The 14,007-nt window shown below is 44.5% G+C and overlaps 1 long non-coding RNA gene across 1 annotated transcript in view; it reads left to right on the forward strand.

Annotated features, from left to right (window-relative positions):
• Positions 1-10,861, forward strand: part of LOC109308914 — an 18,676-nt gene extending 7,815 nt beyond the window's left edge. The window contains exon 3 of the long non-coding RNA XR_002100735.1: positions 9,524-10,861. This is a non-coding gene — a long non-coding RNA (uncharacterized LOC109308914). The remainder of the gene's footprint in view (positions 1-9,523) is intronic.
• Positions 10,862-14,007: the final 3,146 nt, after the last annotated feature.

The following is a 14,007-nucleotide window of genomic DNA, read 5'->3' on the forward strand; positions in this document are numbered from 1 at the left end:
AAGAAACATGGGACAAGATCTCACTACTAATGATCATTGCATTTAATCAGGGAGTCATTACAAGGGAGATTTATGCCAAATGCAATTTGTTTAGGTAACCATTAACTACATCTTTGTGTTTCGTTTTTTGTTCCCAAGGCAAAGCACTGTCTTGGGCAAAATATCTTAAAAAATATTCATGTGAAATGCCGGGCTGTAATTAGGCTTAATGAAATTTAGTCAAAGCCTTTGTCTTTCAACTCAATATAGCATATTTTATCATACCAGACAAGAAGTACTATGAAAAGTCAAAAGCTTATCACAAAATCTGCCATTCCCCTTTTTTATTTTATAAAGACCTGCATACAAGTTCTAAATAATCATAACTGTGATGTAGTTTAATCAAAGGGTAGCAAATATCTTCCATTCATTGGCTAAGGAGAACAACAAGGTTAGAGTTCCCTTTCAAAACCAGAGGATTTTTTTAATATGAAAGCAAGTAACAAGTGTAATTCTGTTCTCAGATACATAGTGTATGGAGCCATATTAATTGGCAGATCAGTGACAGTACATGGCAACTAAGTAGAAAAAAGCCTGGGACCTAGATTATTGGATGAAACACATTGCCCATTGTTGCACATTGGGCAGGGGCCTGACTAGGGACAATGGACAACATATGCCTGTTGCCCTGGTATTCCTGACATCCCTTGACAGCCTATGCCTCTGGGTGGTGCAGGTCTGTGCAGGGCAGCCTTGGACCTGGGGAATCCCAGATGCCTTGTGCCTTCATGCTGGGACCTGTGTTGACCCGTGCCTCTGAGGGCACAGGTTGGCATAGGTCCCAGCATGAAGTCTTGGGGCCTCACTGGGGTGGAGTCCAATAAGCAGGTTCCAACATGGAAGTGCAGGACCTGGGAAATTCCTGGCATCCCATGCCTCTGTTCTGGGACCTGTGCTGGGTCTGCACCAACCTGTGCTTCATGTGGAGACACAGGGCACCAGGGATTCCCTGAGTCCTACATTGCCAATGCCTCCTTGCCAGGACCAGCACTGACCCATGCCTCCATGTGAAGCACAGCTGGCGTAGATCCCAGCATGAACACTTGGGGCCTCACAGGGTGGGTGTCCATAAGTGGGGAATCCCAACTTTTCCTGCTTACAGAGAGGCACCCTGGGGTTTGCCTGGGTAACAGAGGTAAGCAGGTGGTCTCAGAGTTTGATGGGTCCAATCCTGCCTAGAAATTCCTGTGATGTGCAGGATTTGGCCTCTCGCCCCTGAAGTAGCTACTCAGGGCATCTAGGAAGTACACTCTCCTGCCACAGAGCAAATAGACATCTGCTGCAATAAAGTGGGACTGTTTTACACTACCTTTTGTTGTGGTCACTGATGTGATGTGACAAAGGATAGGGATATATATTTGCTTACCATTTGTGCCCTCATAAAAATGTTTCTACCTTTATATCCATAATATAGCATGCATAGCTGTGAAGTATTTTCCACAGCAGATTTGGCTTGGTATTTTTTAGAGTTGCATTATTTTTATTATTTGCACATTTAAAAACAGTCCTTCCTAATGGTTTATAGTGCATCTCAGAGCATGCATAGTACTTTACAAACTTTGTAAAAATGAGGGTGCAATAAAACACCAAGGAGACTGTAGCATAGATTTCATAGACATTAGGGCTGGAAGGGACCTCGGAAGATGATCAAGTCCAGCCCCCTGCCCCAGGGGCAGGAAGTCAGTAGGGGTCATAAGATCTCAGCAAGAAAAACATCCAGGTTTCTCTTGAAAGTGTTCAAAGTAGGTGCTTGAACCACCTCCAATGGCAGGCTATTCTAGACCTTGGGGGCTCGGACAGTAAAGAAGTTTTTTGTTATGTCCAGCCTGAAATGGTCTTGCAGGAGTTTATGACCATTCGACCTTGTCATCCCTTGGGGTGCTCTGGTGAACAAGCGTTCCCCCAGGTACTGGTGAACACCCCTAATACACTTATAGGTGGCCATCAGATCGTGCCTGAGCCTGTGCTTTTCCAGGCTGAAGAATACCATGGCTCTCAGCCTCTTGTCATAAGGTCTATTTTCCTGACCTCTGATCATGCACGTGGCTCTCCTCTGGACTCTCAAGCTTCTCCACATCCTTTTTGAATTGTGGGGCCCAAAACTGGACGCAGTACTCCAGCTGCAGCCTCACCATGGCTGAGTACAATGGGAGAATGACGTCCTGGGATTTGCTTGAGAAGCATCTGTGGATTCAAGGCAGGGTTTTTCTCGCTTTACTAGCTGCGGCAACACATTGAAGGCTCATGTTCATCTTGTGGTCAATCCTGACCCCCAAGTCCCTCTTGTCTGTAGCATAGCAGTGCCAAGCCTATAGATATACTGCAGATTTTTCCTCCCAAGGTGGAGAACCTTGGATTTGTCAGTGTTAAACACGATCAGGTTCTCATCCACCCATTTCCTGAGTCTGTCAAGGTTAGCCTGGATTACCCTCCTGTCCTCAGGTGTGGATACTTTACCCCAAAGTTTGGTATCATTGGCAAACTTGGCCAGTCCACTTGTGACACCAGTGTCCACATCATTAATGAAGAGGTTGAACAAAGTAAGTCCAAGGACAGAGCCTTGAGGGACCCCACTAGTCACATGGCAACATGACGATTGATTTCAGTCAACTGACACCCCCTGGGTCCAACCATGGAGCCAGTTCCTCAGCCAGCAGATCATGGTGGACCCAAGGCCACAGTTGGCTAGTTTTGCCAAAAGGTTATCATGGGACCAGATCAAAGATTGACATCAATGTCCTCTCCCTTGTCCAGGTGATAGGTCACCTGGTCGTAAAAGGAAATGAGATTGATCAAGCACAACCTACCTGCAACAAACCCATGCTGGCTATCCCTCAGGGTGTTGCCATTGGCCAGTCCGTTAAGGATAGTCTCTTTGATAATCCTTTCTAAGAAACCAGCAGGTTTTAAAAGGTTTCACACTAGAAGAAGGTGGTTCTTTGGAGTTTCAGAGAAGAAAAGGGTAGAGAGCTTGAGTTAGAGACATTCCAAAGGGGAAAGAACAAGAAAATAGAACACTGTTGATAGAGCACTGAGTGGGAGGGGCAGATATAGGGACCAGCTTGGACAGTGAAAGATGTTTTCAAGGAGAAACACGTTTTCTACATACCATGCTTGATGCAGGAATTACTAGGTGAAGTATTAGTGCTTTTCTTATGTAGGAAGCCAGATTAGGTGACCATCATGGCTTGTTTGGCCTTCAAATATATTATTGTGTATTTTTTATTATGCAAACGCTTAAAAAGTGTTTTTAGCTCTGAATCCATAATACTGTATACATTATTCACCACAGGAGCTGGTCACCACAAACCTAAGTACAGACTGTGATCCCATTCTGACCAAAATCACTGGCAAGTCTCTCCTTGATCTAATAAGAGGAACTTAGCCCCATGAGAAGGTTGGTACATTTTGATTTTCCTCACAGTTTTCTTCCATTTTTGATCGACTACATCCATGACTTTGGTTAATTAATACCTTATTCCCTTGTACATGTAAGTAGGCATCAGACCATTCTCATGAGATTCTTCTTGTGTTGATGTACTTTAAGTGAACTTTTACCATTCAGTAACTCTTCACAACTTCAGTTTGCTACAGTAGTTTATGACAACTGAAGATTTTTTTAGGTAAATCATTCATCACAAAAATGGCTTTATGATTAAAATATACCACAAAAGTTTAGAGGCATAAAATTTGACAAGAGCAAAATAAAGTTTCACTCTGTACCATTGCTTTCTCATAATGCAGAATTTGTATTCTGAGACCATGTGTGTTTTGATTCTGATTTTAATTCTAAAACATGTTTCATTAAAAGATCTCTAACAAACTCCCACAACACCTGTTCTGTGGTAGGTCAACATTATTATCTCCAATTTACTGATGGGCAAACAGCAGCAGGACAGCCAAGCAAACAGACCTAGAGAGACTAAATTAATTCCATTAGGGTCACAAAGACAGGAATAGAATTTAGAGCATCTCTTCTCCCATCATAAGGTAAAAGTGGTGATCATTGATACTAGTGGGGTGTTATGGATGTTCTACAATGAAGCAAGAGGATCATGGGAGTCCTCAGGTCCACTCTGATTTATAAGCTCTGACTAGACAAAACACAGTTCTAGTACATACCACTAGACTGTTTTGACTCAATTTTCCTTGTGTTTGCATTGTTGCTAGTAGATTCATGTATAATATGAAAAGTGTAGTTTAGGTTTTAAATTCCAGCATTAGTACATGGTACTCTCTGTGTTTGTGGGTACACACGTCTCTCTCTTTCAGGGTTTCCAGGTGCTCTAGTAAATTGCACTAGTGGGCTGTTCTTCAATGAAGAGTCATTCCTAGCTGAAATATGATTTTTCATGTGATCACCCTATGCTATAATTCTGTCAAGGAATATCAAATCTGTTTGAACTATGTAACCTGTAGCAAACTAGGGACAGGATAAATATACAAACAGTCTCTCCTAACCAAAATTGTTTCTTTTGGAGGCTGCCTTTCAGAATTTCTCAGTGAAGTAAAACTTTACAAAGGTGATATAAATCCATAAGGAGAACAATTGATCGGAATAGAGATTAACGGAATACAGGGTCAGGGTGGAGGGGCATTAGACCCACTGAGATTAAGCTCCTAGTGTTTTTCATATTTACCAACATAACTTTGACCTTGTCTACTTGTGGACATTCAGGAAGTTTAATGTCCATTGACTTAAATTTTGCATTTAGTACTTTTAAATTAAAGCAGATTAAAACACTGTATGTTAGCCCCAGAGATGCAACATAAGCCTCCAGGGTTGCTGGCTTCCTCACTGCTTGGGCCTCAAGGTTCTTGGTTGCCCCAAAATTGAAAAAGAAAAAAAATGCATTTTGGCTGCACTAAATCCCCTGCATCAAGGATTGATTTTTTTTTTTTTTAGTCTAGTGTGATGGTGTCTATATGTAGGTATGTGTGTGTTGTGCTGGTCTGGGCTTGGGGGTGTAGATTAAGCTGCAAGGAACTGTAACCTCTTTCCTCCTGGATAAATGTTTCCTGGTAAGGTTTTATCATCCTTTAACTTTGACTGCACACTGACTTCACGCAGTTAGTTGGCTTTCCTTAAACTTACTGCATGTTCAAGGCTGTGTCCAGCAACTGGATCTTATCTGGAATTCATCCTTCCATCCAAGGCTGTGAAAGCCCAGAACTCTACCTGTGTAAATCTATAGCTAACGCTTTGAAGCTGGAGCAATTATCTCGCATCATTCTCCCACCTCCTACTCCTGTTTTTCTGTGTTTGTTGGGAATCCTTTCATGGCAGCACTAACAACTTTGGAACAATCTAGAAGTCAGATTGTAAACCTTGCCAGTAGCAACATCATTTTAAACAGAAAGGTTGGGGGTGTAACTTTCCTTGTATGTTTATGTTAATGTAATGTAATAGAAAGTTAAACAATATGCATCATGAAAGAGTTAGAACAGAAATGTTCATTTGGGGGAAAAAGTTTAGTTGGCTAATGCAAGGTAAAAACCTAGTGAAGACAAGGGGTTTGTGTAAACCTGCATTAATGGATCAACCGGCTTTAATGGATCAACCAGGGGTGGGAAAAATACAGCCTGTGGGCCAGATCCAGTGACCCAAGAGATTTCATTCAGCAGACGGTGGGTCCCACCCAGCCCAGGTGCAAAGGGCAGCCTGGGCCACGGTGCGTACAGTGTGTCCTCCTGCCCCTGGGCATGCGGCAGGCCTGGGGTGGCACACCAGCCTAACTCTGCTTCCCAGCAGCAGCAGAAAATGGTGTCCAGGAGTGGGATGTGTGGCTGGGCTGGGGCCAGGATTGCAGGGTGCTAACAGTGCAGGGCTGTGTGGGGAACAGATTGTGGCTTTCCACCCCCAGCCCCATGCTTTCACCACCTAGAGATCTCAACCCTAGCCCTGCCCATGCCCCTGCCTCCACCCGCTCGTCCTGCTCCTGGACATCACTCCCTGCCCACCTGCATCCCTATCCTATCTGCCTGGCTGAGCACACCTGCCTGTGGTAGGTCCCAGTCCAGTCTCCATGGACACCCCACCTGCCTGCTCTGCCTGGCACCCCCAGACCGATCTAGTAAAATACAACTTAAGGAGTTTTGGTGAGCTGCTGCATGGATGGGGGAGAAGGCAGGGGTCATGCTGACCTGGCCCCAGCAGTGCACCAAAACTCTCTAAGTGGCCTTCCAGCCCAAATAATTGCCCACCCCTGCTCTAGAGTATGAGGAACCTAGTGTTCAATATAATTTGCTAAATCAGGGGTGGGCAAAACACAGCCCATGGGCCGGACCTGGCCCACCAGGTACTTTCATCTGGCTCACAGGTAACCACCAGTTAATTGTACCCCACCCAGCCCTTCCTCCTGCAAGGGTGGGAGTGAGGCGCCCACATATATATACTCTTCCAACATACCCTAGTGTGTGTCACTCCCACTCTTGTGGGTGGAAGGGTCTGACCCAGCCAGCACTCAGCTTCCCAGCAGAGCTGCTGCTGCCACTGCTGCAGCCACCTGGGGACCTCAGTTTCCCTGGTATCCTGCTCACTCTAGGCACCAGGTAGGGAAGCAGCGGGGGTGTGGCTAGGGGTGAGTGGAGGGGGAGCTGCAGCTGGGTGGGGGCAGGGAGCATGGGGCAGGGGCTGGAGGGAACTTGGGTGGATGGGATATGGGTATGAGGGATCATCATGGGGTGTCCCACACCCTCTCCCCACCTGGCATGGACCCTCCACTGGCAGCAGCAGGAGCAGCAGCAGGTGGGGGTGCTTATGCCTGGCACAGGCACTGGCATCCAACAGGGCACAGCTCTGGCCAGCACTGCATGCAGGGGCAAGGAATGCAGCCTGGCTGGCCACCTCTGTTGTGGGGCACTGCGCAGTGCATGTGCAGCTCCTGGAACTCATGTGCTACTGGAGGAAATCCAATGCACTGCAGCCGGCTGCCTTCCCCACACCTGGTCACACAGGTCCCAGGACTCTGCCAGAAGTGGAGGGGAGCCCTGGCCCCTGCTTGCCCATGGAGTCCTGGGACCTGTGCAGCAGGGAGCAGGAAAAGCAGCCGGCGTGAAGTTTTCCCCAGTAGCATGTAAGTACCAGGAATTGCACTTGTGCTGCATGGAGCCCTGCAATAGAGGCAGTCAGCTGAGCTGCACTCCGCGCCCCTGCATGCAGCACTGGCCAGAGCTGCATGCTGCCAAGTGCCAGTGCCTGTGCTGGGCACAAGCGCCCCGAGCACCCCGTCTGCTGGTGCTCCTGCTGCTGCTGGTGGGGGCTACATGCCATGAGGAGGGAGGGTGTGAGGGGTCCCCACACCCTGCCATAATCATTCACACCCCACAAAAGCCACACACCCACACCCTGCCCCCAAAACCCCCACACATACACAACCCCAACATACCCCATTGCTCCCCACCATACACCTCCACCCTCCACCATACATACACACCACGCACACACAATATACAAGAGTAAGACTTTTTTTGAGTTACAGGCAGTCCTCAACTTACAAAGTTTCAAGTTACAATGTTTCACACTTACAACATTTATAAATTGACACCCTGTTTCAACTTTATGACCTCAGTTTTGACTTACAATTCTCGATCCAATGCGATGCCACGCCAACGAACAAGTTCACTGCGTTGCTTATTTCCGTGGAGAACATCTGTCCAAACTTGCTTGTACACTTTCTTTAAGAAAGCAGACAAGACTCCAGAAAAACTTTGCAGCCAAGACTCCTGAGAAGACTCCAGCCAAGAGCCCTTCAAAAAGTCCAACAAAGTCACCTCAAAGAAGTCCTTCCAAATCAGTACGATTGCCACTTACGATATAAATTCATTAGTGTAGCTATATTACTCATCTATAATTGATTGAGTACAAAATTCTTGGGTATTTTTGGTGAAATTAGGGTATCAGGCCTTGGTTCAGGAACAATCCCCCATTTATAACATTGTTTCTTATGAGAAAATTGGTTCCGAGTTGCAACGTTTCAGTTTTCAGGAATCAATTGTGTTGCAAGTCTGATGACTGCCTGTATTATACAATCTCTATATATACTACAGAAACACAAATCAAGATGACAATATTTTTGTAATAAAATTTTAATTACATTATAGTAGTTGTTTGACTTTTAGTGTATGATTTGACGGGTTTTTTTCTGGTTCCAAGATGGCAACCTCTCCTCCCAAAAGGAGTATTTCCATGGGGCAAGGGGAGCGACTTCCAGTGGCAAAGGTCAGGGGGTTAGGGGAGTGATTTTGATCCCAAGATGGTGACTAAGGGGAAGGGCTACCCATTTATCCCTCAACAGCTCACCAAAACCCGTCAAGCAGCTCTCCTGCAAAAATAATTGCTCACCCGTGTGCTAAATCATGAGAAAAGTACAAATTGCCTTGTCTTTATTAGGATTTTATCTTATGTAACTAACTTGAGTTTTAAAACACAGTTTTTTCCCCAATGAAGACTCTGGAAAAAAACTTAAGTTTTAGTACCAGTCATGGGCACTTGAAGCATGACACATAATTAAGTCAATCTATAAAGGTTTAGGACAGTGGTCACCAACCAGTGGATCTTGATCTGCTGGTAGATCTCAGAGCCTCTTAGAATCGATCTGAGGCTGGGATGGGGGGCTGAGTGCCTGCATGCATGCACACGCGCCCCCCAGCCTAGCAAGTCAGTCTGTGGGGGAGGGAAGGGGCAGGGGCTAGATCAAAGCCACTTCAGTGAGGGACAGTGCTGCAGAGGAAGGAGCAGGGGTAAGTTGAGTTGATCCCCAGCTAGGTGGGACTTATCTCCTGGGGAGGTGCACCCCCAAATAATTTTTCTCCCTCTGCCTCAATCTGCCCCCCCCTTTCCTTCCCCACAGACTTACCTGCTCGGGGGAGGGGTGGCAGCGGCACATGGTAGATCTTGGGTTGCTTTTAAATGTTGAAGGTGATCTCCTACGTAAAACGGTTGGAGACCACTGGTTTAGGAGAAGACACTGCTCAACATGTTCCTATCTGTCAGAGCACACCAGCATGGTTTTGCCACATAGAAGTCATCATTTTTCTCTTTGTAACTTTCTCTGTTTTCTAGCATATCATATGCCCTCCCAAATAAAACACTCACCTTGTTTTGGGAAGACAGAATGAAAAAAAAAAGATCAGAGTCTTCCCAGCCACAGCATGGGCTCACCATGGCTGAATGCTTCAGGGTGCATGCATCACTCATCTCCTCCTAGCTCCAAAGCTCAAGCTTTATCTGTGTCAAAGTCACTGCCTGATTGCTCCCAAAAGCTGCTGCCATTTCAGTAGCAGCTGTGATGGTGTTAAAGCTCGAGCTTTGGAGCTGGAAGGGGAGAACTGGACTCTGCAGCTTCTACGTGGGTCTGGGAAAGCAGCATAGTCCCTGATAGGCATTACTGTATGCTTCCATCCCAGAATGGAAATCACCCTCCTTGCTAAAAACACATACGCCAACTTGGGATGGCTAACTGTGAGGGGAAATGCTTGTGAGTAAATGTGGTATTAAAAGAAGATCTGTAGGTTAGCACAGCATAGTGCCCTGTGAATGAGGACATAGGACTTGACCACAGTTGGTTGAATATTTGTCTAATCAAACACATAAATGTAAGGATTGGTCATATTTCTAGCTCTCAAACTGATCCATTTTTTTGGAAATGTAGTCAGAAAAATGTTCCTAAATACCTTACTTACCTGTATACCAGTATTTAATTGCTAGTACATTGATTCTTGTATATACTTATCTTCTTCAATCGTATTTATAGATGGCACTTTGAGATTGACTTTGATTGCAGGGTATAAAGTTTACTTTGCTATGTAGTTTAAAGGCAATGTGCATGGCAAATATTTTAAAGAAATTATACTGTAAAACAGTGTGATAAAAGAGAGGCACTCATAACACTACTATGGCTTTGCTATATACATATAAGTGTATTGATTTCTTGTAGTATCTTATATTTGAGATGTTGCATAAGTGCAAATGACTGTTTAAAGCAGTTGGACCAGTTAAAATACATGGACAAAGAGAGTAATAACATTTTGGTACCTTATGCCAAAGTCTTTAAAACCTACCCAGTTAGTATAGCAAGGTAAGCATGCCATATAATAGGGGATGTGACAGAATGCTCTGGAAGAGTTTGTAGCACAGTTGATCTCCAGCACTTGTGGTTTGCATATTCTTTTGTTTAAAGAATCTCTGCATGTTGTTTTTATTACACGCCTGGAGAGACCCTTCACACTGAGGAAAGAAGACTCAGAGAAATTGTTTATCTTATGTTCACATATTCGCCTCAGGTGCCATTCCGTGAGACAGTGAGGAATTACCCAAAATGCCTTTATTCTTAGAGCCAGAGTACCATAGATAAGCCAACTGCCCTGTAGTCAGTGGAGCTGCATCCCCCTCACCAACTCTGTATTTGATCATAGGATTAGAGCCATGTGGGAAACTATTTTCCTATTTTATGAAAATGTTGAGATGTAAAAATGTTTCTTATTACAGATGAGGATGAACCCAAGACCTTTCATAGTGAAAACTAAGACAGTTAAGTGTCTATTATAGCCTACTGATTAGGGCAATTACTTAGGCTGTCAGAGACCCATTTTGAAATCATTCTTGCTCTGCTTGATTTGGAACAGGGAACTCAGGTTTTCCATATCCAAAGTAAGTGCTGTAACTTTTAGGCTGTTGGCCATTCTGGGATGGGTCTTCGTCAGTTTTTCTGTGTTATAAATATTTACTGGAACAGAGACATGGACCTTATTCTTTCACATCCAAGGTACACCCCATTATCTCCATCCACATGTCTCTCTCACTGTCATCAGCTGGAGATGTTCTGCTCAGCAGAAGTGGTGGGCTGGGCTGAACTTTCCCTTCAATGAAAAGCTGTAATGAAGTTTTTAGCCAAGCTACTTTTCCTCAATAATTAAGAACAGCCTTCCCTATAAGGCTAAGACCATTTCAAACAAAGGCAGCATTCCTTCTCCAGGCTTTCTACTCAAACAAGCCAAAACAACCTAGAGTTGGGGACTTTAATAAAAAATCCCCTAGATAAATGCAGAGGGCTCCTTCTTTCCTGTGTGTTGCTGTGCTTTTAAAGCCTGCTCTTTGTAAGCCAGCACATCTGTCTTTGTTACCACATGCTGTAAAACAAGGAATTCAGGTGTTCTCTGTCAAGTTCTTTGAAGTTTGCAAGGAGTTCTGCTGGTTCCTAACTTCCCTTGAAGTGTTTTTATCCTACTTCTTGAGCTGATGGTTTTTATTCTGGTTACTAGAATGGGTATATGTGATGGCTGCAAAGGATCTGTACTGTTGGTTGTATAAACAAGCCTTAAATGCTATATAGTGGTAGATTGGAGCATGCCCACAACTTATGCAGAACAGGGAGCTGGTTTGTATAAGTAACACACTGATCAGCATTTTGTTAATTTTTCCCCTTGGTGGCTGTCAGCAGGTGTGACATACAACATAGCGTAACAGACCTACACTGTCTATTGATTAGGCACCTGAAGACACACATGTGATTCACATTAAACAGTGGGCTACAAAATTCCCCTGGCAGAGAAAGCTATTCCCAAGTATCTGATACCAACAACAATTCAAATCCTGGGCAACACTGACTTACATGATGGCCACCGTCCTGGCTTACTCACCAAGGATGGAGCTAGTGACCTTTGCAACTAAGCAGTGTGAGTTTCTACAGTTTAAGCTAAAACTGCAAGAAAGGAAGCTATTGTGTTATTTGTTTTGATGCATGGAGAAAAAATTGCATTTGAGTGCCCTATGAAATCCACTGGTTAATGTGTGTTGTGGGCCATACTTGTATTGCATCCAAGGAGGACAAAAAAAACACAACACCTGTAGAGCAGTGGGTTACTGGCTTATTCATCACAGCAGAGTGTAATGGGAATCCACAGCCTTGTTTTATGCTGGGATTTTTAAACTTCCATTATTGCTATGGGCTTTATCCTTCTCCCTCTAGGCAAGCCCTTCCATTGACTTCAAGAGGAACATGATTGGGTCCTTTCTCTCCTTAAATAAAAAGAAACGTAGAACAACTGACAATTTATTTCTATTACCTCTGGCATCTTTAGAACATTCAGCACTCATTTAGCTATGTACTAATGTTGTTATTACATAGAGGAGGAACTGGAGCTCTAAGCAACCTTCTACAATTCCCATCTGATAGTAAGCAATATTTACTGTGGTTGCTGATTGTACTAAACTTCTAAAAACATGAATCAGAAATATAAGAGTATGTAATAAATGAGGATGTAGCACATTTTTCACCAGAACAATCATCTCAGCCCACATAATCACAAGATTAAAAGACAATAGGCATGTCCAGATAAGGATGCACATGCAGTTTGTGGTGCACATGCAGGAGTTCACCATGCTGCTGATTTGCATCACAGAAGGTTTTTTTGACACTAGGAGATCCTGGTGTCAAAAAAACCAGCAGAAAAAAGTGAGACAACACAAATGCTGGCAGCGTGTACCACTGAAAACCAGAACCTGGCTTGCTGGAGCCACACTCCAGCTGTTGGCTAGGCTCCCTGCACTGGGATTGCAGGCACTGGAACTCCAGGAGGCCCCCAGGTAAGGCTGCTGGGGCCAGCCCAGGTGCAGCCCAGGTTAACTTGCTGCATGCCAGAGCGCACATGCATGGGCATGCTCTGGGGACAAATAGCAGCACAACTATGTGCTGCTGCTGTTTGTCCCCGGGGAAACACATGTGCACACTCATCTGGATGCACCCAATGGATCCAGTTCATCCCTTGTGGCTTGGTCTGCATTGAGGGTGGATTTAGCTCTTTAAATCTTGTCTGAACTTCTGCATAGGCAAGCAGCCTGAAATAGCTGTCATCTGTGGAGTGCTGTTTAATGGGAGCTGTATAAATGTGAACTTCTGCTGAATTGAGGTGCAAACTCCTGTTCATGTTAGGATGCAGAGTAACAAACATGTAGAGTAGGTTTGATTGAAGCATCTGAATACAGTCCCATTGCAGTCAGTAATGTAGCTCATGGTTAAAGTGAAGGATATACGTGAGTATTTGCAGGACTGGGACCTTGCTCACCTTAAATGGCCTATGGTTAGCTGTCTCTTCCCACCAAAAGACTAGGTATAGCTGCTAATAACTCTAACCTGACGGGAGCCTATGTAGAAACCATGCAGGTGTGGTAAGTGTGGGTCTAGGCTTGAACTGTGAAACCAGAGCATAATCTGTATTACTGGTATAAGAACATATTTATAAAAGTCAAGTGTGATCACAGATAATTCTTTAAAAAAAAGCCTACCAGCATAGCTATCAATATACACATTTTACTAGACATTTCAATTTGTGACATTTTGCTTCAGTAGTAATACTGGGGACATTCTGAATTTCCTAATCCTGTTAAGTAGGCCATTAAATAGGCACAGTTGTATTACCTCAGGGTGTTGCCTTGTTAGATTTTACAAGCCAGGAAGTCTTAGGCTATTTAACCCATAAACGAGAACCCACTAAGGTTCTCCAGGAGGTGGAAGATGGTGAGTGTCACTCTTTTTCCTGAATCAAAGGAAACTAATATCCCACTATATGTAGTTAAGATTGTATGATATGTAGCAAGCCTCTGGCCATTGAGAATCCCACTGAATTTCTTGCAACATGAACATGTTAGACCTAATATTGTGGCCACATTCTGTCTCTCATTTCTTTAACTGCTTTCACACCCTGCCCTAAACCTATAACTTCCTGACAGCAAAAGTTTCATAGTTAGTAGGGTCTGAAGGGACCTGAGCAGTTTGACCCCCTGCCATGGCAGGAAAGAGTACTGGGGTCAAACAAACCCAGCAAGGTGATTGTCAAGCCTTGTCTTAAAGACCCCCAAGGTAGGAGCCAGCACCACTTCACTTGGAAGTTGGTTCCAGATCCTAGCTGCCCTGGCAGTGAAGTAGTGCCTCCTGATGTCTAGCCTAAATCTACCCTCTGCCAGCTTGT

The sequence above is a fragment of the Crocodylus porosus genome, unplaced genomic scaffold (genome assembly GCF_001723895.1).
Source record: "Crocodylus porosus isolate Cpor-Errol unplaced genomic scaffold, CroPor_comp1, whole genome shotgun sequence".
NCBI classification, from domain to species: Eukaryota; Metazoa; Chordata; order Crocodylia; family Crocodylidae; genus Crocodylus; species Crocodylus porosus.